General features: G+C 39.8%; 1 pseudogene; it reads right to left on the reverse strand.

Moving 5' to 3' along the window:
• Positions 1–2,993: 2,993 nt before the first annotated feature.
• Positions 2,994–4,443, reverse strand: LOC121029710 (cyclin-G1-like; annotated as a pseudogene).
• Positions 4,444–18,748: the final 14,305 nt, after the last annotated feature.

The following is an 18,748-nucleotide window of genomic DNA, read 5'->3' on the forward strand; positions in this document are numbered from 1 at the left end:
TCAGGTGCCCTGAATGCCAAGTCTGAGCAAAACTGCAATATTTCTTTGGAGACTTTATATCCCTTTAAGGCTGAAAGTTTTAACTGGTGGATGCTGTCTCCTCTGAAGAGGTTTGAGAAGAAAAGAGAAGCAAGTCATTTGCATATTGTAACAAAGTAAAACGTGCAGAAAACTTTGTCATCCAAATCAGTCTTTAAAGTTTGTGAAAAGTAAGAAAGATTCTCATTAAAACTCTGGGGCATTAGTGTTCAGGTTTATTATGGCTCTTTCTAAGTGAAAGCAAAAAAAAAATACTGGCTAGCCTTATCAACTAGAATACTAAAAAATACACTACATGTCTCAATTATAGTGCAAGATTTGCCTCAATGGGAATGGATGTCAGTAGCGTATAGAGGTTAGGAACAACAGAGTGCCAAGGGATAACAATGCCATTTATTGCTCACAGATCTTGAACAAAACTCCATCCAAGGCCACTGGTTTTCTCATAGGTAAAATAGAGTAAAGTTAGAAGCAACAATGCGGATGATAATGAGGCCCTGAGCATTGTAATCTTCTATTATGAGCTTGATGCCTTAAAAGCCTTCTTTATTTATAGATATTGATTAATTCTGGGGAGAGGTTTTCAGGGGTCTATTTGAATCTTCACGGAAGGTGCACCGTGGATTCTGCCAATATTAGTTGAAGATTTTGTCCAGAAGGAGGGTGGTAGCTGATCCAGTAGGGACAGCTTATCAGTGCCCTCAGACTCAGCTATAAAGCAAATAAAAGATGTCGAAGAGGGATTCAATTCACCTGGTTGGCTATTTTGATTACTACCATAAAATTCTAACATTATTTCCCTCTTTTGGGAGAAAGAAATTCCAGCATGATATTTTTCTTAGAATCTTGGCCCAATAAATGAATAGGGGTAGAGGGACTAAGGAGAAACGGGTGGTTATCTCTTGAAGGGCCTTGACAAAAGGGAATAGGTTCAGAGACAGGAACCTGTGGAGGGTTATTACAGACCCACACTATTTGAATCATTTTAGTACTCTGAGGCAGGGGCTGCTTTATAGCAGTGGTCCTGAGCATGGAGAATGTAGTTCCAGTGTCAAAAAGAACAGAGAGCGATTCCTCCTCAATCTGAAGAGTTGTTTCTCCTAGTCAATTAAGAGGGAGGGATTAGAAAAAAACCCTGTACTTCCTTGGAGCTCCATCATTTGGAATTAGGAGGACACTAGGAAGGCTGGCTAGAAGGTGGAAGGCATCTGGAGGGCTTAAGTTTGTAACAGTCTGTTTTCCAATGTCCTGGCTCTTTGCAATAATAGCAGAGACCTTTACATTTTTGGTTTTGTTGAGAGGCCTCCATTTGCCAGAGTTGAATAGTAAGAATTTTGTTGGACTTTCTTTTGGTTGAATCATGTAGGGTGCTGGCAAGGTGATTGGCCAAATTAAATTTGGAGTGGACCTAGTTCCCCATTCCATCCTGGTCCTTTTAACTAGAAGAGAAAGATCCCAGTGGGTTCAGCCCATTGATGAACATAGAGTTACAAGACCCCGACTGGATTCAACATTTAAAGGTAGACCAGATTTTTCTTTAAAAACAATTTGGAGGGGCACCCTAGTGGCTCAGTAGGATAAGCATCCAACTCTTGGTTTTGGCTCGGGTCATGATCTCACAGTTCGTGAGTTTGAGCCCTGCATTCGGCTCTGTGCTGACAGTTCAGAGCCTGCTGGGGATTCTCTGTCTCCCTCTTTCCTGCCCCTTCTGCACTCTCTCTCAAAATAAATAAATAAACTTAAAACAACAACAACAACAATTTGGAGCTGGCTATAATAATCATACATGGGCTCACCGGGCTTCTGGGCATAAGCCTGAATCTCACTCCAATCAGTAGGTTTGGGGAAAGCCCTAGCAACGGACTGGTGAGGTTGCTTAGCAGAAGTTGCATGAACTTGATCATATAACAAGGCAGATGGTCATGCCTTGTAGTTCTCAGACTTCTAGAGACCTTCCAAGATTGTCCCAATTGACAGTGTTCATCCAGAGTTATGCCTGTCTCTGCTGAAAAGCATGTGGACCTGATATAAAAGTGAGAAACTGGGTTGATAAGTCTCAGTAACTATGTTAAACTCCTCAGCAAATTTTTGAGGATCCTCAATCACTTTGGGAAAGTGTTTGTCACTTGTAGTTCAGCTTTAGGTAGGGACTGTCAGAAATTCGGGGTTTAGCGTTTGGCTCCTCAGAGGGTCTGCCTTTAAAGGAGCAGTTGTTTTTTTTTTTTTTTAATTTTTTTTTTTTTTTTTTTTGAGAGAGTGCCAGTGGGGGAGGCACTCTCCCCAAGAGACAGAAGGCAGCAGAGGACCTAAAGCAGGCTCTGCATTGACAGCAGAGGGCACAATGCAGGGCTCACGAACCTGAGCCAAAGTTGGATGCTTAACTGATTGAGCCACTCAGTGCCCCTAGAATAGCAAGTTTTATAAAAACAGCCCTTAGTAAAAACTTATGGAGTGTTAAGTCAAGTTTTTGGACCAAAGTTAATTTATGTTGAATTTCACAATAAAACCAGTTTTTCTTGATGGGATTAGATGGAGACAGTGGATATTGTATAAGTTTTGTCACGGGTACAAATATTACCTGTTTTTTAGAAAAATATTAAAGATAACTTAATATGCCAAAATGACTAGGTCTGTAGTTTTGCTTTTATAAAATGCCCTCAAATTTAAATGTAATTCCCAAGTAGCAATAAAGTCCACATCTCTGGATTATCTATTATTTGCACTACAGGTACCAAGAAACCATTTTCCCTGCCTAGAATAGTAACCCTTGTTATGCCTTAGAAGTGCATTTGTGAAATGTTGGTTTAATGTATACCTCACAATTTAGAATTTAATTAGGTTACCACTTTTAATACCATCTAAATACAATATACTGACTCAGTCTAGAAAGTTGGATCAAAGTTTGAAATGAAGATTCACAGTTTACCTTCCCAGGCTTGTTATTAACATTTCACATTTATACTCTTAGCTTTGACTTGTATGCCTCACAGATGAATTCAAATTTAATTATAATTCCACTACACCATGTTAATTAGGTAGTTTTCCCAAATCTGAGAACATCAATGCTAATCTCTTCGTGATGTTTTGAGTCTTCACAGCTTAAATCCATTATAGTATTATGGAATCTACAGTTTAGGATTGTGGAGAAAGGCTTCAGAGGAGTATTTTGTTGTTGTAACAATCCAATTAAGGGACCATTTCAGGAATTGTTGGAAAATGGGTTATTCTGTAGTAACTATGCTTCAACTGTCATGCAGTGCATCCAGAAACAATCCATTTCAACTTCTGAACATTTGGTCTGGAACACTTGTTTGATGAATTTTCAGTTAAACACTTGGATACAAGCTCTTACCAGAAGGTCAAATCTCTGCCGTTTATCTTGGAATGTGTCTAAAGTCATTCTATTCCTTCTGTTAACTCTACACACTTGTGTGCTTGGATCTCCAGTGCAATGATAGACAATGCCAACACAGAAGGCTTGGCTTTAGAAAATATGATCCTACAGTGGCATGCCTTAAGTTGAGCTTCTAGTCTTTCAAAATTAAGGCTATTCTTTCAATTGGCAAGTTCTCTTGAGTGAATGAATAGTAGAGTTGCAGAAATTGAAAGGCGATAGTAGCTTTGACTTTCCAACATACCTTCTCCGATACAATCTTTTCCATTCTCATCAAATCTGAAACCATGAACCTGTGCTGGCTTATTCGGATCAAGTCAGTTGCCAATGGGACATTCCTTTCCTCTTCTATTGGTTTTACAGCCCAACAGAAGCAGCTCAGCCCAACACACCCAAGGTCTGTACCTTCGTTTGGGACAGGAATCTGTCCAGTAAATTCACAGCTAGAGAAAGTGTCTCTGTGTCAAAGCCAAAGAACTGAGTTAGACTAGGAAGATCTTTTACTTCAAAGTCCCTTAGCCTTGCAGTCATTCTGAGGCCATTATCGTGTGCAGATGCAATTAGTCTCAAGCCACAGACCTTTGGCTGACATCTCCACTCCTGCTCCAACAGAGCATTCAGCTGGTGTAGCAGTTTCTGAGAGTCAGTTGTTGTCAGTACCTCTATCATCTTGACTGTGACTGTGGCTCCTCTGAGGTAACCTCCCTCCCTGGGCCTGCTCTCACCTCACCCCACGATATCAAATCCGACATGCTCACGAGGCGAAGGGACTCGACGGTAAGAGGTGAGCGGCCTTGGGGGGCATCTTGGGTGGAGGTCTCTGCAACGCTCCCAGACGACAGTGCCCACCACAGAGTCAGCTCCTAGCCCTAAAAGAGCAGGTTTGTAATAGGTTGGGGAGAGGAACAAATGGGTGAGGTTTGAAGAAAAAGGGAAGTTCCATGAAAAGATTAGAATGAAGAAATAGAGGGTATAAAGAATGTGGAGCCAGTGCAGGAGGAAAAAAGAGAGATGGTGTCAGGACATCTGGCATAAAATGTCTGTTGCATACCTGGAGACAAAGAAGGAGGGGGAGGTGAGCAAGAGGGTGCCTGACACAAAGAGCATGGAAGAAGGGAGAAAGGTCTCAGAAGTTTTTTGACTTTCATTAATTGTTCACCTTGGTTAATTTGTAAATGGTATTTTGTAAAGAGGTGTTAGAATCCTGAAACTGTCTGGAAGCCTCAGGTTACAAGTTAAAATAGGCATCTTATTATTATTATTATTATTATTATTATTATTATTATCATCATTTCATTTAGAGCCATGGCAATTTAGTTCTGAAAAAAACATCTGGGGAGATTGAAAGTCCCCTGTAATAGCCATTGTGGTTTAAATTATCTTTAGCTAAATTGGCCCATGTAATTAAAAATGTTCATGGGGAGGGCCATAGGGTTTAAACCGTAGGGTTTAAAACTAAGTGAGGGTCCCAGAAAAATGGCTCTCCTGAGACAGTTTAGAGGGTTGGGATTTCATTACTCAAAACCAAGGTTCAACAAAACAAAAAAGAACTCACCAGAAAAGACAAAGCTTTCACAAAAACAGAAAAGATAAAGCTTTTAAGCAGATCCCAAATTAAGCCTGGAGAGGTCAAAACACATAGAGAGTGGGTCTTTAATCCAGGAGAAAACTTACCTCAAACTCCAGCATCAACCAAAAAGCAGTGAGAGCTCACTGGGTTCAGTGGGTACCACCACCTGTTTCTCACCAGCCTTGGAGTTGCTGGGATTCTTCTCTGGATCCTACTCATCTGACACTAAGTAATATCGACCTTAGAACATTCAGTTATTTTCCCAGCAAAATGGCTTTATTCAGGAATAGCAGAGGAATCGCAGTTCAGGTCATGTGAGCTATGGTAAAACCACAGGCAAATCTGGAGATCAAAGGAAAGGAGTGTCGCTTTGCAGAGAAAAGGAGGACCTGGCGGGGGCGGGGGGGGGGGCTGCTTTGAACAAAAGTCTACTAGAGGAAAACAAGAGTACAGAGTGGTGACAGTTTCTCATTGACTGAGTTGTGGTCTTTTCTCATTGGCTGAGGTAGTTGCTGGCATGGAGAAATTCTTCCTCTTGCTGGAGTGGTAAAGTACGTTTCTTCCTACTTTATGCAAGATACATCTCTTCGGATTGGGATCTGCAGTTGAAGAGAATGGTATGAAGTGAGAACTTCTCCTTCCAGCCTCACTCCCCCGTTTTAAATGAGCTTCCCTCTATTCAATTTCATAACTGCTACCAAAGAGATAGACCAGACAGGAATGCGGACGTGGGTCCAGGGGAGTCTAAATTAAGAAGAGGAGGTAGGGAAAATGTCAAAAGCCTGGGAATTCCAGCTATTGGGGTGGGCTCTCTGGTGCTTGAAATGTGTATTTGTAAGGAAGATGATAATTCACATGAGGTATCAGAAAATAACTGAAATTAGATGAGCAAAATTGTAAAGTAGGTTAAGGATGTTAAGGATTCTGATTCAAACTGCTTATGTGAGTTGCTTATAGTTTTAAGCAAAAAAATGATATATGATTATACAACATAATATCTCTATATATCAAGTTAACCTGGTTGCTTTTTTGATTGAAATGGTAAATTGTACTTGTGTGTGCTTTCTGTAAATTTGTATTCATGGAACATGACCCTTTATTTACTACTTGAAGCAGCAAAGCAGGAATTCCTTAGAGTTTATTTTGGATGCAATATATCTGTGATGCTTTGGCATTGTCCTGAACATTTTACAAGTATTAGCTCATTTAATTCTGACAATAGTCCTCTGCTGTACTGTGATTAAGCTCGTTTCACACATAAGAAAAGGAGACATAGAAAGGTTAAAAAAACATAGACAAGTGAAATAATATATCATTGGTGGTGGCATTGTGATTTGTCTCTGGTGCCTCTGCTCTGCTCTTAGCATTAAGTTGTGGCATCTCTAGGTAGAACTATTGCCTGGTTCTTTAGTCCTCAGTGGAGTGGGATCAGTGTTCAAAGTGGAAAATGCTCTAGGGCTGAATCTGTGAAAGCTTGTTAGCTTAACAGGAAGAGAGAAGGCAAAAACAATGTAATAAAAAGAGGACAGATTTCAAAAAAGCAAAGTCATCTGGGACATTTGTGCACAATGCTTTTGTAGGAGTTAATGGTAGCATTGGGAAATTTGGGGTGTTATTTAGTATTTACAGAGTCACTTCTAAGAAAAGGGCTTGAAATTCTATCAGGTAAATCAACCGAAACTATCCCTCAGGTGACTTTAGTCCAAAAAAGCTTTTCTTACAGAACAGTACAATAATGATACCGGGCATAATGATAACCTGGAGACAGTAAGAACCTCCTTCCATACACACATATGCATATACTTTCATATATGCAACTTAATAAGGCAGAGTTGTGTGTGACTCAGTTTAAAACATTTCCATGAATATCAAGTTAAACCTTTTTTGATGCATCTTTGGATAAATATGATATATGTACAGTTCTTTAGTTCCCTGATTTTTTTCTAAATAACCCGCAGAACTGTAATTTTATAAAGTATAGTATTTTAGTGTAATTAATTCACCTGTACCAATCCATCCATCTTCATAAGTTATCAATATTTTACCACTATTATATCCTCCATCCACTCTCCACCCCTTCCTGATTATTATTATTTATACTTCATTTTATATAAAATGTATATACCTTTATTGAAATGTGCACATCTTAGGTATACAGTTTGAACAAAGGTATGTACACATGTCTCTTGTGTATTTGTTATACTATAGAACATTTGTATTTCACCAGAAAGTCTCCTCCCAGTTAACCCCTACCCCTTATGGTAGCCAGCCTCTAAGATGGTCCACAGAGATCACCATATTCCCTTGTATAGTCTCCTCCCACACTGAATAAGATTGACTAAGGTAACCCATAGGACGTTATAGATATGATATAGTGTATCTGTAAAGACATTTCAGATTTCATCTTGCTCTCTTTTGGATCACTTTTTCTGGGAAAGGTCAGCTGTCACGCTGTGAAGATACTCAAGGCACTGTGGCAAGGAACTGAGGCCTACTGAGGCCCGAGTCAGTAGGGACCTGAAACCTTTGCCAACAACCATCTGAGTGAGCCATATTAGCAATGAATCAGCCAGCCCTGGTCAAACAGTTAGATGACTGCAGTCCTGGCCATTCTCCCGATTTGAGTCTCATGAGAGATTCTGAACCAGACCTTTTGGGCTATGGCACTCCCAAATATCAGAAACTATTTGATAATAATTGTTATTTTAATCTGTTAAGTTGGGGGCAATTTCTGGATGGCAACAGATACTACTGCATTCCCAATATATTTGTTCTGAGTTTTTATATTATTATTAATTTGCTTATTCTAGAACTTCATATAAATGGAATCATACTGTGTGTCATTAGTAATTGATTTTTTTATCTCTCTCTCTCTCTCTCTCTCTCTCTCTCTATTATGTAATCTCCATGACCAACATGGGGCTCAAACTCACAACCTCGAGATCATGACTCACATTCTCTTTGACTGAGCCAACTAGGTGCCCCAGTAATTGATTTTAAAATATAATTTTATCTTTAATAGTTTGAACTTTACTTGAAAAGTTTCTGAAGAAATTAGTTATTCATTGAATTACCAAAGAAGCAATGTCCAATGGATAATAGTTTTTAATTGCCTTAGCAATTTCTTATTCATGTATGTATGTGTGCGTGTGTGTTTGTGTAACCCATTATTTATTTAGCCTTTTCATCACATTTGTTTGTTTGTTTGTTTGTTTATTTATTTATTTAATATATATAATTTATTGTGAAATTGGTTTCCATACAACACCCAGTGCTCATCCCAACAGGTGCCCTCCTCAATGCCCATCACCCACTTTCCCCTCCCCCCCCCACCCCCCATCAACCCTCAGTTTATTCTCAGTATTTAAGAGTCTCTTATGGTTTGCCTCCTTGCCTCTCTGTAACCTTTTTTTTCTTCCCCCTTCTCTTCCCCCCCCCGGTCTTCTGTTGAGTTTCTCAGTATCCACATATGAGTGGAAACATATGGTATCTGTCTTTCTCTGCCTGACTTATTTCACTTAGCATAACACTCTCCAGTTCCATCAACGTTGCTACAAATGGCCAGATTTCATTCTTTCTCATTGCCTAGTAGTATTACATTGTATATATAAACCACATCTTTTTTTTTTAATATGAAATTTATTGTATAAAAAACCCACATCTTTATCCATTCATCAGTTGATGGACATTTAGGCTCTTTACATAATTTGGCTATTGTTGAAAGTGCTGCTATAAACATTGGGGTACAAGTGCCCCTATGCATCAGTACTCCTGTATCCCTTGGGTAAATTCCTAGCAGTGATTTTGCTGGGTCATAGGGTAGATCTACTTTTAATTTTTTTGAGGAACCTCCACACTGTTTTCCAGAGCGGCTGCACCAGTTTGCATTCCCATCAACAGTGCAAGAGTGTTCCCATTTCTCCACATCCTCTCCAGCATCTATAGACTCCTGAGTTGTGCATTTTAGCCACTCTGACTGGCGTCAGGTGGTATCTCAGTGTGGTTTTGATTTGTATTTCCCTGATGAGAAGGGACGTTGAGCATCTTTTCTTGTGCCTGTTGGCCATCTGGATGTCTTCTTTAGAAAAGTGTCTATTCATGTCTTATGCCCATTTCTTCACTAGATTATTTGTTTCTTGGGTGTGGAGTTTGGTGAGTTCTTTATAGATTTTGGATACTAGCCTTTTGTCTGATATGTCATTTGCAAATATCTTTTCCCATTCCATTGGTTGCCTTTTAGTCTTGTTGTTTCCTTTGCAGTGCAGAAGATTTTTATCTTCATGAGGTCCCAATAGTTCATTTTTGCTTTTTTTTTTTTTTAATTTTTTTTTTCCAACGTTTTTATTTATTTTTGGGACAGAGAGAGACAGAGCATGAACGGGGGAGCGGCAGAGAGAGAGGGAGACACAGAATCGGAAACAGGCTCCAGGCTCTGAGCCATCAGCCCAGAGCCTGACGCGGGGCTTGAACTCACGGAGCGCGAGATCGTGACCTGGCTGAAGTCAGACGCTTAACCGACTGCTCCACCCAGGCGCCCCTCATTTTTGCTTTTAATTCCCTTGCCTTTGGAGATGTGTCAAGTAAGAAATTGCTGCAGCTGAGGTCACAGAGGTTTTTTTTCCTGCTTTCTCCTCTAGGGTCTTGATGGTTTCCTGTCTCACATTCAGGTCCTTCATCCATTTTGAGTTTATTTTTCTGAATGGTGTAACAAAGTGGTCTAGTTTCATTCTTCTGCATGTTGTTGTCCTGTTCTCCCAGCACCATTTGTTAAAGAGACTGTCTTTTTTCCATCGGATATTCTTTCCTGCTTTGTCAAAGATTAGTTGGCCATACATTTGTGGGTCCAATTCTGGAGTCTCTATTCTATTCCATTGGCCCATGTGTCTGTTTTTTTGCCAATACCATGCTGCCTTGATGATGACAGCTTTGTAGTAGAGGCTAAGGTCTGGGATTGTGATGCCTCCCGCTTCTTTTTCAATATTACTTTGGCTATTACTGTGGTTCCATACAAATTTTAGGATTGCTTGTTCTAGCTTCGAGTGGAATGCTGGTGCAATTTTGATTGGGATTGCATTGAATGTGTAGATAGCTTTGGGTAGTTTTGACATTTTAACAATATTTATTCTTCCAATCCATGAGCGTGGAATGTTTTTCCATTTCTTTATATCTTCTTCAATTTCTTTCATAAGCTTTCTATAGTTTTCAGCATACAGATATTTACATCTTTGGTTAGGTTTATTCCTAGGTATTTTATGATTCTTGGTGCAATTGTCAATGGGATCAGTTTCTTTGTCTTTCTGTTTCTTCATTATTAGTGTATAAGAATGAAACTGATTTCTGTACATTGATTTTGTATCCTGAGACATTGCTGAATTCATGTAACAGTTCTAGCAGACTTATGGTGGAGTCTGTCGGGTTTCCTATGTATAGTATCATGTCATCTGCAAAAAGTGAAAGCTTGACTTCATATTTGCCAATTTTGATGCCTTTGATTTCCTTTTGTCGTCTGATTACTGATGCTAGAACTTCCAACATCATGTTAAACAACAGCTGTGAGAGTGGACATCCTGTCGTGTTCCTGATCTCAGGGGGAAAGCTCTCAGTTTTTCCCCATTGAGGATGATATTAGCTGTGGGCTTTTCATAAATGGCTTTTATGATATTTAAGTATGTTCCTTCTATCCCGACTTTCTCGAGGGTTTTTATTAAGAAAAAATGCTGAACTGTGTCAAATGCTTTTCCTGCATCGATTGACAAGATCGTATGGTTCTTATCTTTTTTCTTTTATTAATGTGATGTATGAATAATTCTTTTTATATGCTGTTGAATTCGATTTGCGAGTATCTTGTTGAGAATTTCTGCATCCATATTCATCAGGGATATTGGCCTGTAGTTCTCTTTTTTTTGCTGGGTCTCTGGTTTACGAATCAAAGTAATGCTGGCTTCATAGAGTGAGTCTAGAAGTTTTCCTTCCCTTTCTCTTTTTTGGAACAGCTTGAGAAGGATAGGTATTTTCTGTGCTTTAAATGTCTGGTAGAATTCCCCAGGGAAACCATGTGCTCCTGGACTCTTATTTGTTGGGAGATTTTTGATAACTGATTCAATTTCTTCACTGGTTATGGGTCTGTTCAAATTTTCTATTTCTTCCCTTTTGAGTTTTGGAAGTGTGTGGATGCTTAGGAATTTGTCCATTTCTTCCAGGTTGTCCAGTTTGTTGGCATATACTTTTTCATATTATTCCCCAAAACTTGCTTGTATTTCTGAGGGATTGGTTGTAATAATTCCATTTTCATTCATGATTTTATCTATTTGGGTCCTCTCCCTTTTCTTTTTGAGAAGCCTGGTTAGAGGTTTATCAATTTTGTTTATTTTTTCAAAAAAACCAACTCTTAGTTTCATTGATATGCTCTACTGTGTTTTTAGATTCTATATTGTTTATTTCTGCTCTGATCTTTATTATTTCTCTTCTTCTGCTGGGTTTGGGGTGTCTTTGCTGTTCTGCTTCTATTTCCTTTAGTTGTGCTGTTACGTTTTGTACTTGGGATTTTTCTTGTTTCTTGAGATAGGCCTGGATTGCAATGTATTTTCCTCTCAGGACTGCCTTCGCTACATCCCAAAGCATTTGGATTGTTGTATTTTCAGTTTTTCTTTTTGTTTCAATATATTTTTAAATTTCTTCTCTAATTGTCTGGTTGACCCATTCATTCTTTAGTAGGATGTTCTTTAACCTGCATGCTTTTGGAGGCTTTCCAGACTTTTTCCTGTGGTTGATTTCAAGTTTCATAGCATTGTGGTCTGAAAGTGTGCATGATATGATCTCAATTCTTTTATACTTATTAAGGGCTATTTTGTGACCCAGTATGTGATCTATTTTGGAGAATGTTCCATGTGCACTTGAGAAGAAAGTATATTCTGTCACTTTGGGAGGGAGAGTTCTAAATATATCTGTCAAGTCCATCTGATCCAATGTATCATTCAGGGCCCTTGTTTCTTTATTTACTGTCTGTCTAGATGTTCTATCCGTTGTTGTAAGTGGAGTATTAAAGTCTCCTGCAATTACCACATTTTTATCAATAAGGCTGCTTATGTTTGTGATTAGTTGTTTTATATATTTGGGGGCTTCCGAATTCAGTGCGTCGACATTTGTAATTGTTAGCTCTTCCTGATGGATAGACCCTGTAATTATTATACAATGCCCTTTTTCAACCTTGTTACAGCCTTTAATTTAAAGTCTAGTTTGTCTGATATAAGTATGGCTACTCCAGCTTTCTTTCGACTTCCAGTGGCATGATATACAGTTCTCCATCCCCTCACTTTCAATCTGAAGGTGTCCTCAGGTCTAAAATGAGTCTCTTGTAGACAGCAAATAGATGGGTCTTGTTTTTTAATCCATTCTGATACCCTATGTCCTTTGGTTGGAGCATTTAGTCCATTTACATTCAGTGGTATTATAGAAAGATATGGGTTTAGAGTCATTGTGATGCCTGTAGGTTTCATACTTGTAGTGATGTCTCTGGTACTTTGTCTCACAGGATCCCCCTTAGGATCTCTTGTAGGGCTGGTTTAGTGGTGATGAATTCTTTCAGTTTTTGTTTGGGAAACCCTTTATCTCTCCTTCTATTCTGAATGACAGACTTGCTGGGTAAAGGATTCTTGGCTGCATATTTTTTTCTGTTCATCACATTGAAGATTTCCTGCCATTCCTTTCTGGCCTGCCAAGTTTCAGTAGATAGGTCTGCTACTACACTACCCTATGTGTCTACCTTCGTATGTTAAGGCCCATTTATCCCTAGCTGCTTTCAGAATTCTCTCTTTATCCTTGTATTTTGCCAGTTTCACTATGATATGTCATGCAGAAGATCGATTCAAGTTACAGCAGAAGGAAGTTCTCTGTGCCTCTTGGATTTCATTGCCTTTTTCCTTCCCCAGATCAGGGAAGTTCTCAGCTATGATTTGTTCAAGTACACCTTCAGCCCCTTTCTCTTCTCTCTTCTTCATCTGGAATTCCTATGATACAGATATCGTTCTCTTTGATTGCATCACTTAGTTCTCTAATTCTCACCTCGTACTCCTGGATTTTTTTATCTCTTTTTATCTCAGTTTCCTCTTTTTCCATAATTTTATCTTCTAATTCACCTATTCTCTCCTCTGCCTCTTCAATCTGCACTGTGGCCACCTCCATTTTATTTTGGAGCTCATTTATAGCATTTTTTAGCTCCTCGTGACTATTTCTCAGTCCCTTGATATCTGTAGCAATAGATTCTCTGCTGTCCTCTATGCTTTTTTCAAGCCCAAGCGATTAATATTATGACTATTATTCTAAATTCTTGTTCTGTTATATTGCTTAAATTGGTTTTGATTCATTCATTAGCTGTCGCTACTTCAAATTTCTTTTGAGGAAGTTTCTTCCGTTTCATCATTTTGGCTAGTTTTTTTGTCCCTTATGCGTTTTAAAAGCTTGTTGTGTGCTCTGCACCTGTGAGCACTGCTATATTAAATGGGGGTCATACACTGTCCAGGGCCTGGACCTTCAGGAGGTGTTTTTTTGGAGATTGTTACTTGCTCTCTGTTGTTGTGTTTGGTTATTTTCTTACCCTACTTGTAGTAATATTTTGGACCCTCCCCCAGGTGTGCTTTGATTTGTTACTTGGAGTAGCCCTGTAAAGGAAACAGATAAACAGGAGACAAAAACATACAAACGCACAAATAACACAAACAAACAAATAAAAACAAAAACCTAAAGACTAAAAACAAAAAACCCCAAAACACTGACGACAAGTAAATAAGAGGGTGAGGCGGTGCTGATGGAAGGGGACATACAAAGAGAGAAATGACAGGAACGGGGGTGCTGGGGGGGGTGGTGAAGAAAAAATAAGCATTGACTAGGCGGAGAGACTGAAAGGCTTAATCCAGAGAGAGTGAACGTAAGATAAAGAAGGAGGCGGGGAAAACGAAAGGAAAATAAAATTACCCAGACCCGGAATCTATATGGCTAGATTATTCCAGAGAAAGAGAAAGGAGTGTAAAGAAGGAGGTATAGAACATGTATCAAGATAATATATTAAATATGCCTGTTTAGACAGACCAATAACCTGAGTAACCGGCCTAGGGGAGGGAAGAGATAAGGAGGAGAAACAGGGGGGCGGGGCGGGGGTGGTAATATATCTATATTCCAGAATTGACCTATAGTTAATCCTGGCAATACTGCATCACTTGTCTCCAGTAGCTGTCCGCAGGGTCTGTGCCGCTTGGGTGCATACACAGTTCCCCAGTGCAAAGGGGCGTGGTTTGGTGTAATCTGAACCCACTTCCACTATGTGCCCCAGGAGTGATCCCTGAGGCCCTGCCTTGGTGGTGGTGGGGGCGGGGGGAATGGTGACTCCGAGTCTCTTCTCCACAGAATCAGACCGGTGGACTCAGTTTGAGTCGTCCTCACTGTGCTGTGGGAGCAGAGGGGGCGGTCCTTCTCGCTCCACGAACTCCCCTTACCCTGTGCTTGGGTAGGATTCAGAGTCCTGCTCCGTGAGGTCTGGCGCTGGAGAAGCGCCTCTCAGTGCGGCGATATGTGGTCCCAGCTGGCTTTGTCTGTGCCATAGCACTTCAGGGAGGACCGTCTTCTCCTACTGCAGACTGAGCCTCCGGCCTCGCCACCACGAGCCCCGCGGGTGGTGGACGCAGGCTGGCTTTGTCTTTTCCCACAGCACTCCAGGGAAACAGTGGCCTTTTCCTCCTACAGACTGTGCCCTCGGCCCAGCCACTGTGTCCGGGGGTGGCAGATGCAGGTAGGTTCTGTACTATCGCGCAGCCCTCCAGGGAGGGATCCACTTTCTCCAGCTGCGGACTGAACCCCTGACCTACCACTGCACCCAGGCTGGTTCCCCTCCTCCCCAGGTGCTCGAGCAGGGAGCTGGCTCCAGTCCCAAGAAAGCCCCACAGTTAGAGATCGGATCCCTCTCAGTCTCAGTCTGAGGTCTTTCTCCTGTCCAGCTATGGTCCTGCACTTCCCTAGCTGCTCTTTCTCTTCCCTTTGTCTCTCTGCAGAAGGGGGTCCCTCCCCTCCGTGCCCACATGGCCTTTTTCATCTCCCCCAGTTCACAATTACCCACCTATCTTTTTTCCAGCTTTCCCATTCTCTTCCTAGTAGATTCAGTCTCTTTGCCTCCCAGGCTCTGGTGTTCAAAGTCCTTTGGCTTCTACACTTCTTTGTTTGAGAGACACGGGAAGTATGGATTCCTCCTACTTCTCCGCCATGTTGGCCAATGTCTCATCACATTTATTTAAATAAAATTACTTATTTAATCCTTAGGAATGATCTTTTGGGGGTATTCCACTAGGACCTAGCTCAGGGCCTTAGCCCCAGTTTGTGCTCATTAATACATGGTAAGTAAATACACAACTAAGCCAGTCAGTTATTGCCAACAATTCCAAATGTCTGGGTGATAAAGGATTAGATTGTGTTCTTCACACAATGTTCTTCATTTTGTCACTCATGCTTGCTGACCTGTAACTTGTGTCACAAACCATAACAGAGGTAGGTGTTGGACAGGGCCAGTTTGAGATTTCTGTAGCAATCAAAAGCAGCTGGGACAGGGTCTTGCATCATTGTGGACCCAAAACACATACCACCTGCAGATTTTGGCTGGTAATTCTTAACTCAGGAATGTCAGGATGATATCACAAAAATGGACAAAATGTAGTTTCTCTTTTCTGAATCCAAGTTTTACCAGTGTCTCTGGATAATGCTACCACTTATTTTTGAGAACATACACATTGTTTAATTCCAAAGACGTTAAGATAGGAAAATCTAGGCCCATTGTATTCATAACCAATATGGGGTATGAAACTTCTATTCTATAATAGAGTTTTGAAATTTGTTGCTTAAGGAGATAGAGGTGAAATTGTTGAATTCTGTTATCAGTGATAACAACCTCTTGGAAGTCCCTGGGTCTCTGCTTACCTTTAGGAGGCCACCTCAAATGTAAATCTTTGCATCCAGTTACAAGTGAATCATGAATTTAAAGCACTGCAAAGATAGTTTTTTATAGTCATACTCAAATGGCTAAGTTCACCTTGTGTTGATTTTTCTTTTTTTTCCTTGAATATATTTCTCTCATTATTATTATTATTATTATTTATATACAGCTAAAAGCGGTCAATATTCTTTGAAATCCAGTCACTAGGTAAGTGGAAAAGTAGGTAACCAGAATATAAATTCTCAAGCCTCAAAATATGATGGGAAGAAATCAAAAAAGACAAAAGAGCCAGTTTCAAGGGGCTTGCAGTGGTTCAATCTGGGACAATTGAAAAAACACAGTAATGATGATAGTACTGAATTATAACGCGTGAGTATAACAAAAATCCATGGGTCCATGCTGACATAAGTACATTGAATAAATAATTACATGAAGGATAAGGAACTGCTATTTATTAAAGGAGAATTCTAAGTAATAAGTGTAGAAAGAATGATGAAAATAGAAAAGTCATATTTGGCAAAAAGGAGAGGAATAATTGTTTTAGGCAAGCATCATCAAATGGGTGCTAAAATTAGCACATGAAAGTATTTACGTGGACCTGAAGTATCTTCCCACAAGATATTTATTAGTTATGAAGAGAAAAATAGTAACATTATAGTACAGAAACCTGGCAGATATCCCTTTAGTCAAAGTTACCCTCAACTTTAAAGAGATAAATTGATATCATGTGCCTTGTGACAATCCCCATGAGGAGGACACAACATCATTTCACTGGCATTCTTGCCAAAAAATGCATATCCTGAATTTAATCATAAGCAAATATCAATCAAACCCAAACTGAGGGATATCCTACAAAACAATAAGCCTCTATTCTCTAAATATATCACATTCTTAAAAGACAGACATTAAGCAAGTATCTAGATCAGTGTTCTACAACTTTAGCACACATCATAAACATCTGGGAGGGTTTGCTAAAATGCGTATTGGTGTTTCCCACCCTTCCCTCTAAGAATTTCTGATTCCTAGGTCCAGAATAGGGCCTGAAAATTTGCATATCTAATAAGTTCCTGGGTTATACACATGCTGGTGGTCTAAGGACCACACTTTGAGAACCAGTGGTCTACAATGGACAAACTATAGCCCATCAGCTAAATCTACCTGGTTGTTTTTCTAAATAAAATTGTATCAGGACATAGCCACACCCATTTGTTTATGTACTGTTTGTGGTTGCTTTCGGTCAAGTTGAACAGTATTGCTAGATATCATCTGGCCCACAGAGCATAACATATTTATCACTTGTCCCTTTACAGAATATGTTTCCTCACCTCTGATATAGAATCTGGTTTAATTATGCAACATGAGAACTAAATATATGTCTCTTGAGTTAGAACCTGGATGAGAACAGTGATATCAGTGGGAAACTTAGCAAAATTGTATGAGAGCTGCAGACTAGGTAGTAGAGTTTATCAATATTTTTCTGTTTTTGATGGTTGGACTGTGGTTATATAAGATGCTAGCATTTCAAGAATCTGAGTGGAGGCTATATGGGAATTCTTTGTATGACGTTTGCAATTTTGTGTAAGTCTGACGTTTTTCTGAAATAAAATGTTTAAAACATACCATAAGACAACTAAAAAATCCCAAAATTGTGTCCTTTGTAAGCTGACTGTTACACACGTGATCAGGTTAAAGATGTGCTGAGAGAGTACCTGGGTTGTAAATGATGAGAGAAGCTACTCCAATACGAATTGCTCCCTGAATAACAAGGAAAATTCCATTACATTATAGAACAAGTTTCAACTTATGGACCCAAAATTGATTGCACCTTCTACCTGGATGGAATAAAGTGCAAGAGGCATCCTCTCTGAATTTAGAGGGGAAAAAAGCATTGACACCCAATTTAGCTCTCAGCTGCACCCCCTTGTCAGGAAATACTGTGTGTCAGGACCTTTCGTGGGCAAAACAGTACTTGACTGGCTCATAATAAACATTCTCTATTATTATTTGTTCTTATTGTTTCTATCATCATGCTTGGTTTTGTTGTAATGAAATCCTCAGATTGTAAGCTGACATCTTCGGAGGGCCCAAAGAGGCACTGTTAGGTACACATCTCACATGTGGCTATTGCAGGGAATTGAGTAGTGTGGGGATTCAGGAGTGGGAAAGGCATTCAGCTTTGAGTACACTCTATTCCCTGTGGATCTCTCAATACCTGATTATCTCGCTTCTTTCCAGCTTCTCCCTACAGATGGCAAAAAGGGATTCATTCTGATTTCTTTTCTTTCCTACCCCAAACCTTGCTAAGCCATCACAGATTTTTCCTGGTAGCAGAACAATTCAGTGATTTTTCTGTAATAAGCTAATAGCTTCAACAATTCTAATCTTCACACATTTAAAAATTAAGTGTGTGTGTGTATATATATATATATATATATATACACATATACACGTGTGTGTGTGTGTGTGTGTGTGTGTGTGTGTGTGTATAAATGTATGTATAAACAAACAAGTGGGGTAATATGCAATTTTCTTTTTTCTTTATGTAGCTTTTTACTTTTAGTTTGTACTTGAAATTTCCCCATGCTGTGTCTCCGGCATGATACTGAAGCCTGCTTTAGGCACTGAGCTCAAGGAAACTCTCATTCTCCAGAGGGAAAATGGAGCTCCTGCCCCACTGTCACTTGATCCCTTGTCACGATCGTGCTTTATGAACGACCTGAGACTACGTTTCTAACCTCCTTACATTTTATGACCAGGCATAGAAAAAAAGAGA

This window comes from Herpailurus yagouaroundi, unplaced genomic scaffold (assembly GCF_014898765.1).
Source record: "Herpailurus yagouaroundi ecotype Mexico unplaced genomic scaffold, PumYag 139, whole genome shotgun sequence".
NCBI classification, from domain to species: domain Eukaryota; kingdom Metazoa; phylum Chordata; class Mammalia; order Carnivora; family Felidae; genus Herpailurus; species Herpailurus yagouaroundi.